At 38.4% G+C, this 21,638-nt stretch overlaps 1 protein-coding gene across 5 annotated transcripts in view; it reads right to left on the bottom strand.

Moving 5' to 3' along the window:
• Positions 1-21,638, bottom strand: part of ERBIN (erbb2 interacting protein) — a 152,695-nt gene that overhangs the window by 101,058 nt on the left and 29,999 nt on the right. The gene's annotated exons all lie outside the window — the stretch shown is intronic.

The following is a 21,638-nucleotide window of genomic DNA, read 5'->3' as shown; positions in this document are numbered from 1 at the left end:
ACCAACCTTCGCCAACACACCCACCCTGCCACTCCAGCTTGGATCTCTGCTCTTTTTAGAACAGCCAGTTGGAATTAGTCTAGCTTGTGCGGTCTAACCCTAGCCAATATGGGAACAACACAGCAGTAGGGGAAAACACTTCCCCCACCTCCCTACCTCCCAACCCCCGCAGCCCCCGCCCCCCCCCCATCAGGCATAAGTACCCTTTCCCTCCTTGTCCAAGCGTGTGGCTACCATTGCTCCATCCATACGCCGCACCCTTCTATAGAAGTAAACTGCCTTGCTAAGAGGATTTATCTTCAAGTGCTATTTCTTTTTTTTTTTTTTTTAGATGGAGTTTCACTCTTGTTGCCCAGGCTGGAGTGCAATGGTGCGATCTGGGCTCACCACAACCTCCGCCTCCCAGGTTCAAGCATCTTCCCAAGTAGCTGGGATTATAGGCATGTGCCACCACACCTGGCTACATTTTTTTTGTATTTTTTAGTATAGACAGTTTCTCCATGTTGATCAGGCTGGTCTTGAACTCCCGACCTCAGGCGATCCACCCAACTCGGCCTCCCAAAGTGTTAAGATTACAGGCGTGAGCCACCACACTCAGCCTTCCGAGTGCTGTTTCTTTTATGGCATCAAAATTTTACTTATAACACCACCCTACCCTGCTAATTTTAAAACTTTTTGTAGAGACAGGGTCTCACTATGTTGGCTATGCTGGTCTCGAACTCCTGCGCTTAAGCAATTCTCCCACCTCAGTCTCCCAAAGTGCTGGGATTACAAATGTGAGCCACTGCACCCAGCCAAATGGCTATCTTTATAGTGAATAGTCTTCATACATTTATAAACTATTGAGAGCCCTCATTATATAAACACTCTTTCACATACCATTAAAATGCCATTAATTTGAACTTACTGAGAAATAAATAATTTTCCATGCAAATAAACTTGAATGGCCAATTATATTTTGGTAATTTTTCATAGTTCTATGTGACAGGCACTGTTAATGATGCTTATGGAATTTATTTTCCCTTCTAAGACTTTTTTTTATTTTTTTGAGACTTATCACTCTGTTGCCCAGACTGGAGTGCAGTAGTGCAATCTCAGCTCACCGCAACCTCTGCTTCCTGGGTTCAAGCGATTCTCCTGCCTCAGCCTCCTGAGTAGCTGGGATTACAGGTGTACGCCACAACACCTGGCTAGTTTTTTTTTGTATTTTTAGTAGAGACGGGGTTTTGTCATGTTGGCTGGGCTGGTCTCAAACTGAGCTCAAGTGATCTACCTGCCTTGGCCTCCCAAAGTGCTGGGATTACAGGTGTGAGCCACTATGCCTTTTTTTTGTGTGGGGGGGAGACAGGGTCTTGGTCTGTTGCCCAGGCTGGAATGCAGTGTCAAAATCATGGCTCACTTCAGCCTCGACCTCCTGGGCTCAAACGATCCTCCTGCCTTAGCCTTCTGAGGGGCTGGGACTATAAGCGTGCACCCAGCTAACCACACTCAGCTACCTTTTTTTTTTAGAGACAGAGTCTCACCATGTTGCCCAAGCTGGTCTCAAATGCCTGAGCTCAATAATTCTCCCATCCACCTCAGCCTCCCAAAGTGCTGCGTTTACAGGTGTGACCTAGCTTTCCTTTCAAGACTCTGGATTATTCAGGGCAGTAAGGGGCCCAGCTCAATTACTACTTTTGAGCTTTCCATGCCTGGAGGGATAAATAAGAAATGGATAACACAGTGAATATCAAAGACTTATATTCTGAAGTCTGCTTTGGGGGTGAAATGAGGATTAATCCTGGGAAAACATTTGCTTTCCTGATAAATTGGAGCAAATATATCTAACACCACCACTCGCTCATTTTTCTAGCCTTGCATCTGTACACAGTGTCTAACGCTGCAACAACCAACCTATTACTGTAAGTCAACAAGCATGAGGATTAATAATCAGCCAATAAATAAGACTAACAGAAGAAAAAGACAAAACAAGCTGGGGTTTCAAATAACACTGCTGCAGCTGAATTAATGCTAACTATTCCCTACTTCTGGATTTCTAGGTATGTGGGAAAACTAATTCCCTTATTTGCTTAAACTATTGCTGTTTTCTGTACTTGCAGCCAACACATTCCAAAGTGAGACAGCCTAAAACACGAAACAATAGTCTTAATAAAGTGTATGCATAATAAATAATCTTTTTCTTAAAAACTCCAAGTGATACTCATTTATGTGTTTCAAAATTACAGAACTACCCTAAATACATCAAATCCTTTGCCGCTATGCCAAATGGTATAGGACTAAGTTGTTTAACATTCTCTAAGAATTCTACATATTCTGCATGCCACAAAAAAACCTGTGTGTACAGCAAGCAAAGTTGGCCACCAAATCTTCTGTCACTCTATACACTCCCAGATATGACAGCCTGATAGAACGGAGCTGCCAGTAAACTGAAATGGAAGAAGACCATGGTAGAAGCAGGGCAGAGAGAAAAAGAGATGCTTGTATTCAAAACCTTTAGTTTGAAATGCTTGAAAAGTATGTGAGTAGGACACTGTGTAAGCAGCTGGATATACGCATTCAGAGATGTGGTAAGAGATCCAAGCTGAGGATATAAATTTGAAAGTCATCTGCTTATAGATGATATTTAAAGCAATGAAATTAGATGAGATCATCAGGGGCATGAGGGCAGACAAAAAAGAGAATAGGTTCAATGGTTGAGCCCCAGAACATTATAAAATTAAGGGTTAGAAAGAAGAGAGAGGACCAGCAAAGGACACTGAAAAGAAGCAGTCAAGTGAAGCAAAAGAAACACCTCTCCCCTGATAAAAAAAAAAAGTGTGCTATTCTAAAAGCCAAGTGGAAAAAAAACTGTTTTAAGGAGGAAGAAGTTACAAACTCTGTTAATAAGGACTTAGAATGGCCACTGTGTATGAATATAAAAGTGACTGGTTATCTTGACAAGATCACCTCTAGCTGGTGGGGCAAAACACTCTTTGGAGGAAATTCAAGAAAGAACAGAAGAACTAGAATAGACAACTCAGGTAGTTTTGCTACATAAAACATTAGAAAACTAAAGTAGTTGCTAGCGCCAAATATGAATGAAGAGATACAACAGTGGATTTGTAGGCAGATAGAAATAATTTAGTAGAGAAAAAGAAGAGCTCATATTTTCATAAGTAGGATCTGGGCGACCATTCATAGACTGCCCTAGTAAATCCTGCCATCAACTTAAAAAGCTGCTCATAAGGAAGAAAATAAAACAAAACTTGGCTGTAATTGTAGTTAATATTCACTCATTATTTTTGAAAAATATAGACACTATTATCCTTTCCCTAGAAATTCCGATTTAGTAAATTAGGTACAGTATAAAACTCAAAAGTCTTTGTCTTAAACAAAATGTCATGTGATTCCTTTTTCCAACACAGTTTCAATAATAATCAATGCATGGTCAATCTTATTTCATCCATACTATAGCCACTATCATTTAGCTCTCCCCATCCTCTACTGGAGATTATTTTGACAAAAGTCTCAGTTTGAGAATTACTATAAAAATTGAAAAGTAAAATCACTATAAATGTTTTGTTTTTTTAATACAGAACACTTTCTATTTACCTAAAGAGATCACAAGATATACCTGGCTATATATTTTTCAGTGAGCAATAAAGTATAATTAACCAGTACTACAATGTCACCTTCACAGATTAGCATCCTTGTTGTGAGCTGAAGAACTGAACAAGCAGAAGTATTGGCCAAAACCATCTCTTCATGCTCCCCACTGTGCAGATGGACTCACTGAGGCTCCAGCGTACACTGCTTGCTCAGCATTTTATCTATTTTGGGTCAAAGTGTCAGCAGAACTGATACCCACAGAGCAATCGAGTCCACGTCCAGACCCAGCTCCCTCTGCAACCATCTCTTAAACCGACCCTGATGATGGTGAGTTTCCAATCATGGGCTGCACTGAGAGTGTTGGAGGTCTGGCTGAGCACGCAGCCTGGTGGGTGTGGAGTGAAGGGGATTTGAGAGTGACATCTATAAATGTCAATTAGATAAAATTGGTTGACAGTTGTGTTCAAATCTTCTATATTCTAACCAATTTATGGCTTTTTCTGTAAGTTACCAAAAAGTATAAGCATCTCTTAACTATAGTTGTAAATTTGTCTATTCTTTTGTCTATTTTTATTTCATGTATGTTGGAGGTCCACTACAAAGTGAATCGATATTTAGGGGTCATATCTTCTTGGTGAATAGATCCTTTTAACATTATAAGGGCTTTTTTTCCTGCTAGTAATCCCTGTCTTTTAATATTTTGTCAGATGTCACTATAGCCATAGGAGCTTTCTTTTGATTAGTGTTAATATGATATATATTTCCATCTATTACTTTTAACCAAATGTCTTTACATTTCAAGTAACCATTTGTAGAAAGCATAATACTGGATCTTTTTAGAAATCAAATGTGATAATTTCTATGTTTTAATGATGGGCTTAGATCTTTCATATTTTATGTAATTATTGCTATGACAGAACTTGAAACTATACATTAATTTCCTTTTTTTTTTTGAGAGAGAGTCTTGCTTTGTAGCAAGGCTGGAGTGCAGTGGTGTGATCTCAGCTCACTGCAACCTCTGCCTCCCAAATTCAAGCAATTCCCCTGCCTTAGCCTCTCAAGTAGCTGGGATTACAGGCATGTGCCACCATGCCCAGCTAATTTTTTGTTATTTTAGTAGAGACAGGGTTTCACTATGTTAGCCAGGATGGTCTCAATCTCCTGACCTAGTAATCCGCCCGCCTCAGCCTCCGATGTTGTGTGATTACAGGCATGAGCCACCATACCCCGTCTTTTCTTTTTTTTTTTTAAGATGGAGTCTTGCTCTGTCACCAGGCTGGAGTGCAGTGGCACAATCTCGGCTCACTGCAACCTCCACCTCTTGGGTTCAAGTGATTCTCCTGCCTCAGCCTTCTGAGTAGCTGAGACTACAGGCGCCCAACACCATGCCTGGCTAAGTTTTGTATTTTTGGTAGAGACAGGGTTTTCCCACGTTGGCCAGGCTGGTCTCGAACTCCTGACCTCAAGTGATCCCCCTGCCTCGGCCTCCCAAAGCGCTGGGATGACAGATGTGAGCCATCGTGCCCAGCCTCATCATTATTTTCTATTTGTTCTTTGTCCCCCTTTTCTTACCTTCTAATAAAGTTTTCCTTTCGAAAATTCCACTTTATCTCCTTTTATAGACTTTTAGCTATCCTACTTTTTTTGGTTGCTCTAGAATTTACAATATGCATTCTTCATTCATCATAGCCCATTTTCAAATATTATACTACTTCATATATAATCTAAGTACTGTAAAAGAGTATGTGTATATTTACTTCCATCTTTTGTGCTCTCATACTACAAATTCTATAATACGTTGTTATTGTTTGCTTTGTGCTATCCACTGTCATGTATATAAATTTAAAAACTGGAAACTAAACTTTCATATTTATTCACACATTTACCATTTCCTTCCATCTTTGTTTCTTATCATAGATCTGTGCCGTTAAGGCTATTTGATCAATTTTTTAATTTAAGATACTCTATTTTTCAGTTCCAGGATATGCATTTGGTTTTTTAAATTTCCATTATTCTCCTGAAATACTCAATCCCCCACATATTATCCTGCCAATTGCCTTAATGTTCTTGTCTCCTCATTCCAATAACTGGGTCATCTACAAGCCTATACATTCAGCCTTTTCCCTGTCTTTGTATGTTTCATGGTTTTTATAATATTCTAGACACTATAAAGTAACAGTCAAAAATTCAGTATGATTTTTTGGTTCACTTGGTTTTGGGTTTTCTTTTTTTTTTTTTTTTAGACAGGGTCTCAGTTACCCAGGCTGGAGTACAGTGGCACAATCTCAGCTCACTGCAGCCTCAACCTCCCAGGCTTAAGCAATCCCCAACCTCAGTCTCCCAAATAGCTGGGACTATAGGCTTGTACCACCACACTAAGCAATTTTTTTATTTTGTATGAAGACAGTCCCACTATGCTCCCCAGGCTAGTCTTGAACTCCTGGATAAAGCAATTCTCCTGCTTCCACCTCTCAAAGTGCTAGAATTATAGACAAAAACCACCACGTCCAACTATAATATTGTTTTAAGTGTTATTTCCCAGGGAGTGTAAGTTCCTTCTACTTCTCCCAGGATAAATGGTTCATAATTCATATTTCTAGTAGAGTCCATTTGAGCTGGGACTGGCAGTAGCTTTAATCACACTGAATTCATATGCAATCAGCCCAACCCACAACCCCTATCACTACCCACAGCCACCTTTTCAACCTTGTCAAATCTGAGGTAATAGAAGCTTGGGTTGCAGTTCCAAATACTTTTGGTTCAGTTTACCTTCAGATTCAAGTCCAACAGGGTCCCAAATTTCAAGCACTCCTTGAATTTGCAGGATTACATGATTTCTCTATGCTTTACAATCCTCTCCTCTCCTTCGACTTCTTGGCAAAATGTAAAAGGAGAAGATAGGTCAAAGTATCATGCTTAATTATTTGATTTTTGCCTTTGAGAGTCCGTCAAGAGTCCCACATCTTCCCTAAAGCCCATAATGTCATTCAAGGATCCTAATTCTTGAATGCCTTTATCCTATCCCTTCAATGTCTTCCCATATTATCTGCCTATACTGACACTAGGCACGTGTCCCGAGGCAGGAAAACTGCCATATTCACCTATACAGAACTCTTGTTATCTCTGAAATTCAGATCATTAAGGCTTCCTTGAGTCAACCAATTTTTGCTAGCCCTATTTTTAAAAGTATAGGTCAAGGTAGAAGAAGAATCTGTGGAATTCTCTTCCATCTCAGTGTAGGAGGACTGACATAATTTAGGAAAGAGGGCCTCAAATTTTTTTGAACAGAAAAACTTGTTCATTCCACAATTAGAAATATGACTACAAATGCAAACATCTCAGACAGAATTAATTCTGAAAGAATTAATTCTGAAAGACCATTATAGAATGGTCTAATTAATTAGACCATTCTATAATCTGAAGGAAGAGGTGGAAGAGAATGAGGGAAAAAAAAAAACAGCTCAATGTGACTTATAACAATACTTGGAAAAGGTGAAACTGCAGAAAATAAAGAATGGAAGTATGTGGGTAAATTTCACCTGTTCCTAGCATAGAGTTGACGTGGCTATTTTCAACAAATAGGTCAATAAAAGCTGTGCAAAAAGACATTTGTGACAATATGGATCACAAATACGTATAATCACAATGCTGTTGCTTAATATGACAGGGAAATTAAATCATGGCATTGTTTCAAACCTAGAAATAGCTTTCTCATATAATCTTTTTGTGTGTGTGAGACAGTCTCATTCTGTCAACCAGGCTGGAGTACAGTGGCATGATCTCGGGATTACAAATGTGTGCCACTGCATGCAGCTAATTCTTGTATTTTTAGTAGAGATGGCATTTCACCATGTTGGCCAGGATGGTCTCAAACTCCTGGCCTCAAGTGATCCAAGCACCTCAGCTTCCCAAAGTGCTGGGATTACAGGTGTGAGCCACTGCGCCCAGACTCTTCCACAGTCTTGACTGGATTCTAAACTCTTTCCCCATAAAACGAAATCCTGTAGCAGGATTAATTTACCTACATATATTCCATCACTTATCTTCATTTCCTAATGCTTATGTCTATGTCAGAGTAACTCCCAATCACCTTTGTTTCTCCTAGCAACTTTTAACAACTTCTTTTCCTCCATTAATTCATTATGCATGACTTAGGGAGCCCTAAATGGAAACAGAAAAAGACAGTCAAACTAACCAGAAAGAACCCTAATTATGATGGGGAATATTAAGTTTATCCTTATAAAGAGAAACAGTCTAAAATATTCTAAACTGATTTTGACCACACACAGTAATATGTTATATCAAGCAGCTATATTTTTTCTCTCATCTTAAAAAGAACCTCTCCTGAAATTACATCTCTCTCTATAGCTACCAACCCATTACTCTGCTGCCTTTTACAGAAAAATTCCTCAAACAAGTTGTCCATATGCACTGTCTTAAATTATTCTATCAAGTGTTCCTAAATCCACTCCAATCACACTTTTGTCCCCACCATTTCAAGAAAAACTGTTCTTTTTTTTTTTTTTTTTTTTTTGAGACAGAGTCTCCCTCTATCACCAGGCTGGAGTGCAGTGGCTTGGCTCACTGAGACCTCTGCCTCCTGGGTTCAAGCAATTCTCCTGCCTCAGCCTCCCGAGTAGCTGGGATTACAGGCATGCGTCACCGTGCGCAGCTAATTTTTGTATTTTTAGTAGAGACGGGGTTTCACCGTGTTGGCCAGGATGGTCTCGATCTCCTGACCTCATGATCCACCCTCTTTGGCCTCCCAAAGAACTGGGATTACAGGCGTGAGCCACTGCGCCTGGCCAACTGTTCTTAAAATGTCTAAATTCAATATATAATCTGGCCATGCACAGTGGCTCACACCTGTAATCCCAGCACTTTGGGAGGCTGAGGTGGGCAGATCACTTGAGGCCAGGAGTTCAAGACTAGCCTGGCCAACATGGTGAAATCCCATTTCTACTAAAAATGTAAAAATTAGCCAGGCGTTGGTGGCGGGCACCTGTAATTCCAGCAATTCGGGAGACTGAGGCAAGAGAATCACTTGAACCTGGGAGGTAAAGGCTGCAGTGAGCTGAGATTGCGCCACTGCACTACAGCCTAGGTGTCAAAGTGAGACTCCATCGTGAAAAATAAAAAAATAACAATAAAATAAAAAAACATGGCTGGGTGTGGTGGCTCATGCCTGTAATCCCAGCACTTTGGGAGGCTGAGGCAGGCAGATCACTTGAGGTCAGGAGTTTAAGACCAGCCTGGCCAACATGGTGAAATTCTATGTCTACTAATAATACAAAAATCAGCTGAGCATCGTAGCACGTGCCTGTAATCCCAGCTACTCAAGAGGCTGAGGCAGCAGAATCACTTGAACCCAGGAGGCAAAGGTTGCAGTGAGCCAAGATCGCACCACTGCACTCCAGCCTGGGCGACAGAGCAAGACTCTGTCTCAAAATTAATTAATTAATTAATTAATTAATTAATTCAACAGACAACCTAGATTCACATCTCCCCTTTGCTTTCTTAGCAGCATCACCTCCCCTTACTTTACAAGTTTTCTTCATTTCACTTCCAAGACACCACACATTCTCCTAGTTTTGTTCCTACATCACTGGTCAAACGTCAGTTTCCTTTGCTAGTTGCTCCTTTTTATGCCAACCTCTTAACACATTCCTAATGATACAAAGAAGACAGATCTTGGCTTTCTTTTCTATATATACTCACATCTTTGGTGATCATCCTGTTTCAATTCCTAAACTCTTATCTACCTTTTAAATACTAAGTACTCTAATGACTGCTGTCTTAGTTTGGGTTCTCCCAAAAGCAAGGGCTGAGGTAAGAACCTGAGTAAAAGCAGTTTGTCTAGAGAAAGACCTAAGGGAGCAGGAAGAATAAGACAGGAATGGAAGAAAAGCCAATATACAGTTTCATCCCTAAAGACAACAGGGGATCAATCTACTTAAATCTCTCAAGAAGCATACAGATGGTATCCCAAAATTATCTCCAGATAGGATGAGAGGTGAGCTTTTTATCTATTCAGTAAGATACAGGAGCAGCACTGCCTCTATAGGCATTACCTCTGCCTCACTACCAATCTATGCTTGCTTTCTAATCTTGTTGGTCTCCCACAGAAAAGAAATCACTGGGGCCAAAAAATGAAGAGTGTGTTTGCAGCAGGAAGCTCAGCCTGAGATGAGTCTAAGCTTCATGGTACTATTTCCTGCAGGAGGGGTTAAAAATCAGAGGTGAGCCAAGAGAACCGTGATGCAGGACACTAGAAATGCCTGCTACACTGAAGCCTGGACCACTCTCCTAAACCTCAAACTTGTACATCCAACTGCCCATTTAGTATCTCCATTCAATGAAGGGATTTAAAGAAAAAAGCAGGAATTAATTATTTAGAAAAGAAAAACAGTAAAAATGATGATTAAATCCATCATTCTGTTCTGTTTTTGGTGGAAGTAGAAAAACATAAAGAACAGACAATTTCCCAGCAGATTGAAAGAAATAAAACATACGAGTAGTAATTAGAATGGTAATTTAACAACACAGATAAAAAGTATTTTTAGGCCAGGTGCAGTGGGTCACATCTATAATCCCAGCATTTTGGGAGGCTGAGGTGGGAGGATCACTTGAGGCCAGGAGTTAGAGACCAGCCTGCACAACATACTGACACCTCATCTCTACAAAAAAATTACAAAATTAGCTGGGCATGGTGACAATGTGCCTATTGTCCCAGCTGCTCAGGAGGATCACATGAGTCCAAGATTTTGAGGCTATCAGGCTACAGTAAGCTATGATTATGCCACTGCACTCCAGACTGGGTGACTGGGCGAGGCCCTGCCTCAAAAACAAACCAACAAAAAGTATTTTTAAAAAATAAAAAATTACTAAGCTCAAATAGCAATGTGCTTTACATTAAATGACTTTATATAAATTATAAAAATTTTCTGAAGAAACGGAAAATCATAGATGAAATCATGGGTGAAATCTGCCAAAGTTACTTCTGTAAAAGACAACATGAACCCAGTGCTTGCAAACTTTCAGGGGGGTGAAATTTGATCACAAGGTTCCGGGTTCACAAGAAAGAAGGAAGATTTCACATTCAATATAACTCTGATACCAACACCTCTCAAAGTTAGTATGAAGCAACCATTTAGTTGCGTCTATGTAAGTTAGGATTTTTTGAAGTATTCTTGAATCTAAATTTAACATTTAAATCTAAATTTAATGTTAAATCTAACGTGAAATCTAAATTTAACATTTAGACTCAAGAACAAAAATGTTACATTTAAAGAATATTTCAAAAAATCCTAAATTATACAGAAGCAACTCAAATGCAACAGTAATAGTAAAACATGACTAAGGAGAATTGATTCTAGGAATGCCAAGGTGAATATACATGAGAAAAATCTACTGACAATACATCATCATACAATAAGACAAAAGGGGGAATACCAAAAGGGCATCTAAATAAAAGTCAACATCTGTTCTTGACAAAATTCTTAGTATATTAGAAACAGTGTATTTCCTCATTAAAAAACTAACCATCAGTGTCCAGAATAAAACAAACACTAGAGATATTCCTATTAAAATAAAAAATATTAGCACTACCAATAAAGTAAAAAGACAAACCACAGAATGGGAGAAAATATCTATAAATCGTGTATTTGATAATGAACTGTTAGCCAGAATAAAGAACTCTTACAACTAAACAAAAAACAAAAACAAAAACTTAAAAATGGGCAAAGGGTCTGAATAGGCATTTCTCCAAAGATAAAACAGATGCCACAAAAAGCCCATAAAGTTGCTAATATCATTAGTCATTTGGGCAATACAAGTCAAAATTACAATGATATGCCATTTTACACACACTAGGATGGCTATAATCAAGATAGGCAACAACAAACTGGGAGGATGTGGAGAAATTGGAACTTCAAAAACAGCTGATGGGAATGCAAAATGGTATGGTCACTTTGAAAAATAGGTTGGCAGTTCCTCCAAAAAGTGAAACACAATTACCATATGATACAATTTCACTCCCAGGTATCCAAAAGGATTGAAAACACATGTTCTTAGAAAAATTTGTAACTAATGTTCATGGCAGCCTTATTCAGTGACCAAAAAGTAAAAACAACTTTTTTTTAATGTCCATTAGCCAATGAATAAACAAAATGTCATCTATCCCTATAATGGAATATTATTCAGCTACAAAAAGGATGAGGTACTGATACGTGATACAACATGGATGAACTTTGGAAACATTAGCTATGTTAAATCAGACACAAAAGGCCACATATTGTATGATTTGATTTTTATCAAATGTCAGGAATAGTCAAATCAACAAAGTAGATTAGAGGTTGCCATGATCTGGGGACAGACAAGAATGGGGAGTGAGTGTCAATGAGTATGGGTTTTTGGTTTTTTTTGAAGCCCTGATGAAATGTTTCAGAATTAAATAGTGATAATGGGTATACAAAGTGTAAAAAATACTAAAAACTACTGAATTGTATACTTTAAAAGGGTAAATTATAAGTGAATTATACATCAATTAAAACATATTTAAGAGAAAAATTATAGGACATCAGTTAATGCCACTTTTATGTCTTTTTTTTTTTTTTTTTTTGAGACGGAGTTTTGCTCTTGTTACCCAGGCTGGAGTGCAATGGTGCGATCTCGGCTCACCGCAACCTCCGCCTCCCGGGTTCAGGCAATTCTCCTGCCTCAGCCTCCTGAGTAGCTGGGATTACAGGCACGCGCCACCATGCCCAGCTAATTTTTTGTATTTTTAGTAGAGACGGGGTTTCACCATGTTGAGCAGGATGGTCTCGATCTCTTGACCTTGTGATCCGCCTGCCTCGGCCTCCCAAAATGTCTTTTTTTTTTTTTTTGAGGCACTGACTCCTCTGTCACCTAAGCAGGAGGGCAATGGCATAATCAATCTCCTAGGCTCAAAGCGATCCTCCCACCTCAGCCTCTCAAGTAGCTGGGACTACATGTGTGCACCACCACATCTGGCTAATTGTTTTAGTTTTCATTTTGTAGAGAAGAGTTTCACTATGTTGCCCAGGCTGGTCTTGAACTCCTGGCCTGAAGCAATGCCCCAGCCTCAGCCTCCCAAAGTGCTGGAATTATAGGCATGAGTCACTCAGCCTGGCCTCAGCCCAGTTTTATGTATTAGCACAACAGATTCCAAACTGATTCCCTAATTCTATTTAGTCAGCACCTAATTTTTTTCCTTAAAATCATTTATTTTACTATCTCCCTTTCCCATTTAAAAACCTAAAATACATTACTTAATCCCCAAACCTCCTTAGTAATTCCCAATTTGCCTTTATACAATTTACTACTGAATCAAATCCTTTGTTCAGGTGAGGCCCTTTGCCTTACTACTTACTGACTCCTCAACTCCGCCTACTCAATTCAATATACTAATTACTTCTTTGGTTCTTTAAGTGGTATTTTAAATGAAACTGACTGTAAATAAAATGTTTTTATGCAGTGTGTCTACTGCCCTAGAAACCGAACCTGCTGAAAAGCATGACCTGATTTGAGAATTCTAGACGTGAGTGCCACAGTGCATAAAATTCCACCATTAGTTATTTCTTCTGGTCCCTCTTTGTACATCCTCTATTAAAATGCAAATTAATCTGGAAGAGACAGGGCCCTAAATTTACTAAGGTGAATTTCTTTATAAGTTTATTATTTTCCCTAATCTGAACAGAAGGAACAGAAATAATAGAACAAAAGGAAACAGAAAAAATGGTAGGAATTGGCAAAACAATGAGAGGTCAGGTTGAAGTTCTCATTTTCCTCGAGGTTAGTTTAGGCTGGGAATGATTAGGAACATCAAAAACCTTCCAAAGAAAGCTAGATCACTCTCAGCATTATATTACAGAAGGATTTTCAAAGGTTACTTATTACCACTTATAAGTAAAGCTTTATAATACCACCTAATATTTCAATGCCAAGAGTCTGGCTATACTAAGATGGACAATAAATACCCAAAAGAATGACATAGCAGACGCCCTTGGAATAGCCCAATTCACAATGACTCCTCCTTCCTCTGAGAAAAAGTTACCACAAATCCATAAAGCACCTTTGCACAAATTTTAAAACTGCAGCCCTTACAGGTATACAGCTTGCCAAGCAGCATGTACAATAAGCAACCTGCACAGACTTGCTATCTTTCAGTCCCACTTACATATCCTAGGGAAAGAGAAAATGATTGACTGGGTTGAGTCAGGTGCCCTTCCTCTTTCCAATGTGCTCCATCTAGAAGAGCAGTGTTACCTGGTACCACAGAGGGCCACCCCTTTCAAACGGGAGAACAGCCCTCAGAACAGGGGTGATCCTCTATGGGACTGAAAGACAGCAATTCTGTCTCTGCATTTAGCGGAACTGTAACATCTAAAGCTATAATCTATGGAGCTGCCATCTTCTACCATATGGACACAGAAACAGAATGATCATTTGAACAGAAAAAAATATAAAAGAGTGATGGTTCTGGATTCCTGATGGCCTTCCAGTTATTTGTTCTACATCTTTTCTGAGACTAACTGCATTCTAGTCCTTGAGCGTCCATAAGACACTATTACATTCTTATTACCTTATTTTTACTGGTTTCAGTTACTTTCATCCAAGGAGTTTTATAATATACTTATACCAAGGCTTTTGAGCTGAAATCTGAAAGTTCAAATAAGTGAAAATTCAAATATAAATATAATCCTTAATTATTGTGCAAATCACTCTGTCTCCATCTTTCTACCCATGCTCAAGGGCTCAATGCCTATTATTCTAAAGAGGAAAATTTGTGTTTCAAAGTTAGGAAATCTAAACCTGAAAACCTAATGTGACACAGACTTTAAACACTGAAAAAAACAGTCATACACTAACAAGATAAATCTGCAATTGTCACAGTCACTTCTAGACACCTGACTGCCTTTTTCATTACACTTCAACCAATTCAGATCTATTATCAAAACAAGTAGATTTCACGGGCACAAAAAGGTCAAACCTAAACTCTTAAGTAGCAGTTCTGGACTAAAATAAATGGAATCAGCCAAATTAATGTTGAGTGACAACATTTGGCTTTCTGATGCTAAATACAACAAATATAAACATGACAAATACGTCAGAAAGATAACAAACATTTTCTGAGTTGCTACTAGGTGCTGAGCATTGAAGATACGAAGATAAATAAGGCAATGGTCCTTGCCTCAAGCAGTTTCTAATTTTAGGTAAAACATGATAGTCACCCAGCCTGGTGGCTCACACCTCTAATCCCAGCTGAGGCAGGAGTTGAGGCCAGGAGTTCAAGACCAGCCTGGGCAACATAACAACTCCCTGTCTCTAAAAATAAAAATAAAATTAGCAATGGTGGTATATGTCTGTAGCCCAGCTACTTGGGAGGCTGAGACAAGAGGACAGCTTGAGCCCAAGAGTTCAAGGTCATAGTGAGCTATGATTGCACTATTGCACTCAACTCTGAGCAAAAGAGCAAGAGCACATCTTAAAAAGAATATAGAAAGTTACAAATCTGAGGAAAAAAGGAGACCAAATTGTCTAGTGGTAAAGGACAGTCAGTCTAATAGGGCAGAATAGAATATAAACCAAAGTGTAGAATATCTCTACATACAGAAAAAAAGTAACTGGTGTTGCTGGCTGACGAACTTTGTTAGGTAGGATAGACTTTTGAGATACATAGGAATTACATTAGAGTAGTCAGCAGGGAGCCAGAACTTAAAAGTTTTAAATACCATGCTAAGTAATACAGACTTTCGTAAGCAGCAGTTTCTAAGACTTAAAAGCAAAGAAGTGACATAGTCTAATTTAAGTTGTAGACAGATCACTCAGTTAGCAAGGCAGAGCTAAAAACAGTCTCGATACTATTTAGCCAATAATACGACTTATAAAATGAGGGGAATGTCCGGATACCATCTCTCTCACTGCTTGGTTTAATAAACGAAAGTCATTAATAATGTAATTTAACAGTTTAGTCTTCATACATCACCAGATTATGTAATTTGATGCAAATAATTAAAATGTCATATTTTCTTCCATTTGCTGATTCAACATCATTGGGTCAAGGTAACAAAAGTGAAACCACTGAATATACAAGAACGAGGTCTTTAAAAAGAGGAACATCTGAAGTTTACCATGCTTAATAGTCTAAAAAAATTAATAGTAATTCCCTAAACAAAAATGTCAAACGACTAAATCTGATTATTGAAAAATAACAATATATGACCACCTTGGAACAAACAGAACTGAAAAGCTAAGATATCTGAACAATTTAGGAAGCAGTATCTGAAACTACTGTTCCTAGAAAGCCGTTTATATGTGGTTTTTATTTGTTTTTGCTCCCTAGGGGAGGAGGGGTGAGTTTAAAAGTGGCACAAAATCAAGCTGTGTCAATTCAACTAGTTAAAACCTGCATATTTCAACACTTGACAATATAATTTCAATAGAAGATAACAAAAAGCCTACCAATAAATCACTGAAAATTCAAGAAACAATACAGCTGAACACAAAAGAAGCTTGCTTTGGAAATAATACTGCTTTACATTTGAGTCTAGATTCCACCATTTCCCATTCTGTAATCCTAAACACGTTACCTCTTCAATCCTAGATTCTCTGTGTTTAAAAAAAAAAGGGGGGGGCATAAAAGCTACATTTTTGTTAGCTCTTCTAAGAAACATAACTGCCCAACACAAAGCCATATTGAGCGGCTTTACCTGTGTTATCTTTCCCAAAAGAAATTGAATAAGCAACAGAAAACATGACAATTATACCTAAGTTGAATAAATAATAGTTTTTCCTTTCTACTGAAGATACATAAGAGTAAATTGTTTCTTTGAAAATATTTTATATATACTATTCATCCTCACAGGTACTTTTTATGTTTTCCTGTTTACCTGTTTTATTAGGTGTGGGGTGATCATGGCTTGCTGGCACGCTTGTTCTCACATTAGCATTTTTTTCTTTTTGCTTTATCCTCTTGAAGGTGACACATTAGCATTTTTAAACTGACATATATCACAGCAGCTTAAAGTCAACACTATCTCTCATTCACTTATATGCCCTTAAACACTGTATTGCATTATTTTTACTATAAAAAGGGAAGAGAACTCTCAATCATGTTATTTCCCTTCTTATTTGAAACAAAGATTTGGGAAAAGAAAGTAGTTGCATCGTTCATGTATTTATTTATATGAATTGAGCTATATAATTTCTCTAAATTAATTTAAAAATAAAAGTAATAATGCAAGTAATTCTACCTACCTTCCTTCTTTACTCAGTAAATGTAGGTCTTGAAATAAGTTTGACAGCGATGTCAATTTTCTTTTCCACAGAGCCTCTCAAAATCTGATAATCGCACCTTGCTGAATGCTTCTCTAGTACTTATTTTCCATCAGAGGCAGTGAATACAAGCCAAATATATCTTATTTGATATTCAGTGGAAGAAACAGTGGCTTTTTCTTGAACCAAGAGAAAAATCCTCATTGTGCTGGACAGAAACTGTATAATGGTCTCCCATCATGATATCTTCTATTTACACTGACTTTAGAATGTAATCCCTAACAAGAGGCCACTATTTTGTAGAATGAGGTCTGTGGTAAGTATTACATTTTCCACAAAATATTTTACACTTCTCCCCTCAAGAGGTGAAATCCTCTTCCCTGTCACTGGAATAAGAGCTGGTCTTAGTGACATGCTTCTTAAAAACAAAATACAGGCCAGGAGTGGTGGCTCACGCCTGTAAATCCCAGCACTTTGGGAGGCCAAAGCAGGCGAATCACGAGGTTAGGAGTTTGAGACCACACTAGCCAACATGATGAAACCCTGTCTCTACTAAAAATATAAAAATTAGCCTGGCGTGGTAGCAGACACCTGTAATCCCAGCTACTCGGGAGGCTGAGGCAAGAGAATTGCTTGAATCCAGGAGGCAGAGGCTGCAGTGAGCCAAGATCATGCCACCGGACTCCAGCGTGGGCAACAGAGAGAGACCCCTTCTCAAAAAAAACAACAACAACCAAAAAAAAAAAAAAAAAATAGAAGTGATGCTACGTGACATCCAAGGCTAGGATAAAAAAGCTAATACAGTTGCCACTTAGGCTTTTGCCCTTTTCCTTTCATCCACTTGCCCTCTGAAATCAGCCACTTGCTATAAGGAAACTCAAGTCTTACTGAGAAGCTACACACAGGTGCTCTGGTACATGGCTCCCAGCAATCATCTAACTGCAACCACATAAAAACTGGAGCAAGAACCAACTAGCTGAGCCAAGACAAGCCCTAGACCCATGATAGGTAATAATGATGACTCTTGTTAGTTTATAATATCACTAAGTTTGAGATGGTTTATTTCACAACAGATAACTGGTATAAGGTCTGACATCTTTGTTAGAAGAAACAATCATACACTGCTTGACAAGATATGTTCTAAGAAATGCACTGCTTGGCAATTTCATCATTGTATAAACATCACAGAGTCTATTTATCGAAACCTAGATGGTATAGCCTACTACACATCTAGGCTATATGGTGTGGCCTATTTGCTACTAGACTAAGAACACATACCACATGCTGATGTACTGAATACAGCACGCAACTGTGACACAATGGTAAGTATTTGTGTATTTAAATATATCTAAACATAGAAGAAATATAGCAAAAATATGGTATAAAAGATTAAAAATACCCAGTATAACTATAATAAATGGAGCTTGCAGGGCTGGAAACTGCTCTGGGTCAGTGAGTGAGTGAATGTGAAGGTGTAGGACATTACTGTACACTACTGCAGACTTTATAAACACTTAGGCTACAGTAAATTTATTTTTAAAATTTCTTTAATAATAAACCTTAGCCTACTGTAACTTCATAAACGTTTAAGAAAAATTATAACTTTTGTAGTAACACAGTATAAAACACAAACACACTGTACAACTAACCGGAATATTTTTTCTTTTTCTTAGAGATGGTATCCCTTGGCTCAAGGGATCCTCCCACCTCAGCCTCCTAAGTAGTTGGGACTACCAGGCATACGCTATCATGTCCAGCTCCTATATTCTTATTTTATAAGCTTTTTTTCTTCCTATTTTTAAATTATTTTTTAACTTTTTTGTTAAAAATGAAAACACACACAAATTAGCCTAGGCCTACATAGGGTCAGGATCATTACACTATCCCTGTGTTCCACCTCCATATCCTGTCCCACTGGAAGGTCTTCAGGGGCAACAACATAACTGGAGCTGTTATCTCCTATAATAATAATGCCTTCTTCTGGAATATTTCCTGAAGGACCTGTCATGGGATGATTTATAGTTACTTTTTTTTTTTTTTTTTAATAGACAGAGTTTCACTCTTCTTGCCCAGGCTGGAGTGTAATGGCACAATCTTGGCTCACCGCAACCTCTGCCTCCCGGATTCAAACGATTCTCCTGCCTCAACTTCCTGAGTAGTTAGGATTACAGGCATGGACTACCACGCCTGGCTAATTTTGTATTTTTAGTAGAGATGCGGTTTTTCCATGTTGGTCAGGCTGATCTCAAACTCCCAACCTCAGGTGATCTGCCACCTGCCTCAGCCTTGCAAGGTGCTGGGATTACAGGTGTGAGCCACCATGCCTGGCCTATTTATCTTTTTATAAGTAGGAGCACACTCAAAAATAATAAAAGTTATCATATAGTAAATAGATAAACCATTAACAGTTTATTTTCATTGTCCAGTACTGTGTACTGGACAAAATTGTACTATATTTTTATGTAACTGGCAGTGCAGAAAGTTTGTTTACACCAACATCAACACAAACCCATGAGTCATGTAATAAACTATAAAATTATAGCAGCTAAATCACTAGGGATTAGATATTTTTCAGCTCCATTATAATGTTACGAAACCACCATTGTTGACGCAGTCTATTATTGACCAAAAGGTCATTATGGGGCAATGACTGTATATTAAACAATTTTACAGAAAATGTTCAACTCTAACATACTTTCACATGAGAAAACATAAAGAAAAAGCCTAACATACCTTGTTATAGTAGAGGTTAACTGAATCATCATTTTATTTGTGTATGATGATGCTTCAAGGGACACTATTTGATCCCACAGATTTATCAAAGAGGATATAGGCGTGAATATAATATACAAGATGTCTGGGCTTAATGAGCTTACATTCCAAGAAGGAAAAAACAATAGTAAATGATAAGGTAAATGATAAGGAAAATTCAGATTGTGATATGTGCCATAAACCAAAAACATATTAAGGGGAGAGGAATCAGAGGAAGAGCAACTTCAGACAGAGTAAACAACAGCAATCTCACTGATGGTTAAATATGGTAAGAATAGGGCCAGGTGCGGTGGTTCACACCAGTAATCCCAGCACTTACAGAGGCTGAAGTGGGCAAATCACTTGAACTCAGAAGTTCAAGACTAGCCTGGCCAACACGGTAAAACCCACCTCTACAAAAAATACAAAAATTAGCCAGGCATGGTGGCACATGCCTGTAGTTCCAGCTACTCGAGAGGCTGAGGCAGGAGAATCACCTAAACCCAGGAGGTGGAGGGTGCAGTGAGCCAAGATCGCCCACTGTACTCCAGCTCGGGCAACAGAGTAAAATTCCATCTCAAAAAAAAAAAAAATCTGGTAAGAATAGCCTGTCACAGATCTGGAGAAAAGCAATCCAGCCAAAAGAGAAGGTATGAATGTCTAGAGGTGGGAATAAACACATAATGAACACAGGAAGAATCATGTAAGATGACATCACAGAGCCCAACCAGACCAAGTACCCACCTTACAAATCATAATAAGGAATTTACATTTTATTCTAATCACAATGAGAATTTATTAGAGGGTTTTAAACAAGAAGACTAATATCTAACTTAAGTTTTTAAAAGATTGCTCTGGCCGGGCAGGATGGCTCAGACCTGTAATCCCGGAACTTTGGTAGGCCAAGGTGGGAGGATCACTTGAGGTCAGGAGTTCCAGACCAGCCTGGCCAACATAGTGAAACCCCATCTCTATTATAAAAAAATATATACACACACACACTAGCCAGGTGTGCTGGTGCACGTCTATGGTCATAGCTACTTGGGAGGCTGAGGCAGAATGGCTTGAACCCAGGAGGCAGAGGTTGCAGTAAGCTGAGATAGCACCACTGTACTCTAGCCTGGTGACAGAGTGAGGCTCCATTTCAAAAAAAAAAACATTGTTCTGGCTGTTGTATTGAGAAAGGGCTATAGAGAAGTAAGATTAGTGCAAATGTCTACAGTACCTGAAAATCAATGCTTTTGCACAAGGTAAGTGCCCTACAAATGTTGGCTATCATTATTATTGCTATCATTACACATAGTCCATGTTGTTGCAAGTATATAGTTTTCCTTCCTCTGATAAACTATGTATTCCTTCAGTATAAAATTAATTTCAGTAATTTTATGCAAATGAGTATATCAGAATTATCTGAGAATTTTACCAAACTACATTGCCTGTCCTCCAACCAGCAGGACTCTATCTCAAAAGGCCTGGGATGCAGTCCAGGCATGTGCATGTTATGAGCTCCCCAGGTGATTCCAATACTGTGCCCTGAAACCACTAATCAGTGCCATTCCTCTTCTGTACCTTCCTCTGATACAACACAAAATCAATGTTTAACAGATTTCTAGAATTAATGACACATATATTACATTACGAAGTAGCTGCTTTGAAGGAAATGTAGTAAGAGGTTCACTACTGCTTATTTATATTTCAGGCCTCAAACAACCAGAGGTATTAACCTTCACCTAAATCCATCTAATATTAGAGTTTCATGGAACCTGACTTTCATCTTTAAAGAAAACAGTCACACCAAAAATCCAAATCACTTATAAAAAGATAAAATTTGTCTATATTAAAATTGCACTACCAAATACAACTTTTAGCAGTGGTATCCTCATTTGTAGAGTAACAGTACATTCTCGTTTATTTTCCCTAAGAATTTCATGTACAGTTTTTAAAGCTCAAAACTAAACTCTAGAAATAGTTGACAGAATGATAACTTGAGAATTCCATTTGTT

Source organism: Aotus nancymaae, unplaced genomic scaffold, assembly GCF_030222135.1.
Source record: "Aotus nancymaae isolate 86718 unplaced genomic scaffold, 86718_ANA_hifiasm-v0.15.2.pri h1tg000014l, whole genome shotgun sequence".
Lineage (NCBI taxonomy): Eukaryota > Metazoa > Chordata > Mammalia > Primates > Aotidae > Aotus > Aotus nancymaae.
The sequence above is the reverse complement of the archived record's forward strand: the minus strand, read 5'-3'. Positions and strand labels throughout refer to the sequence as shown.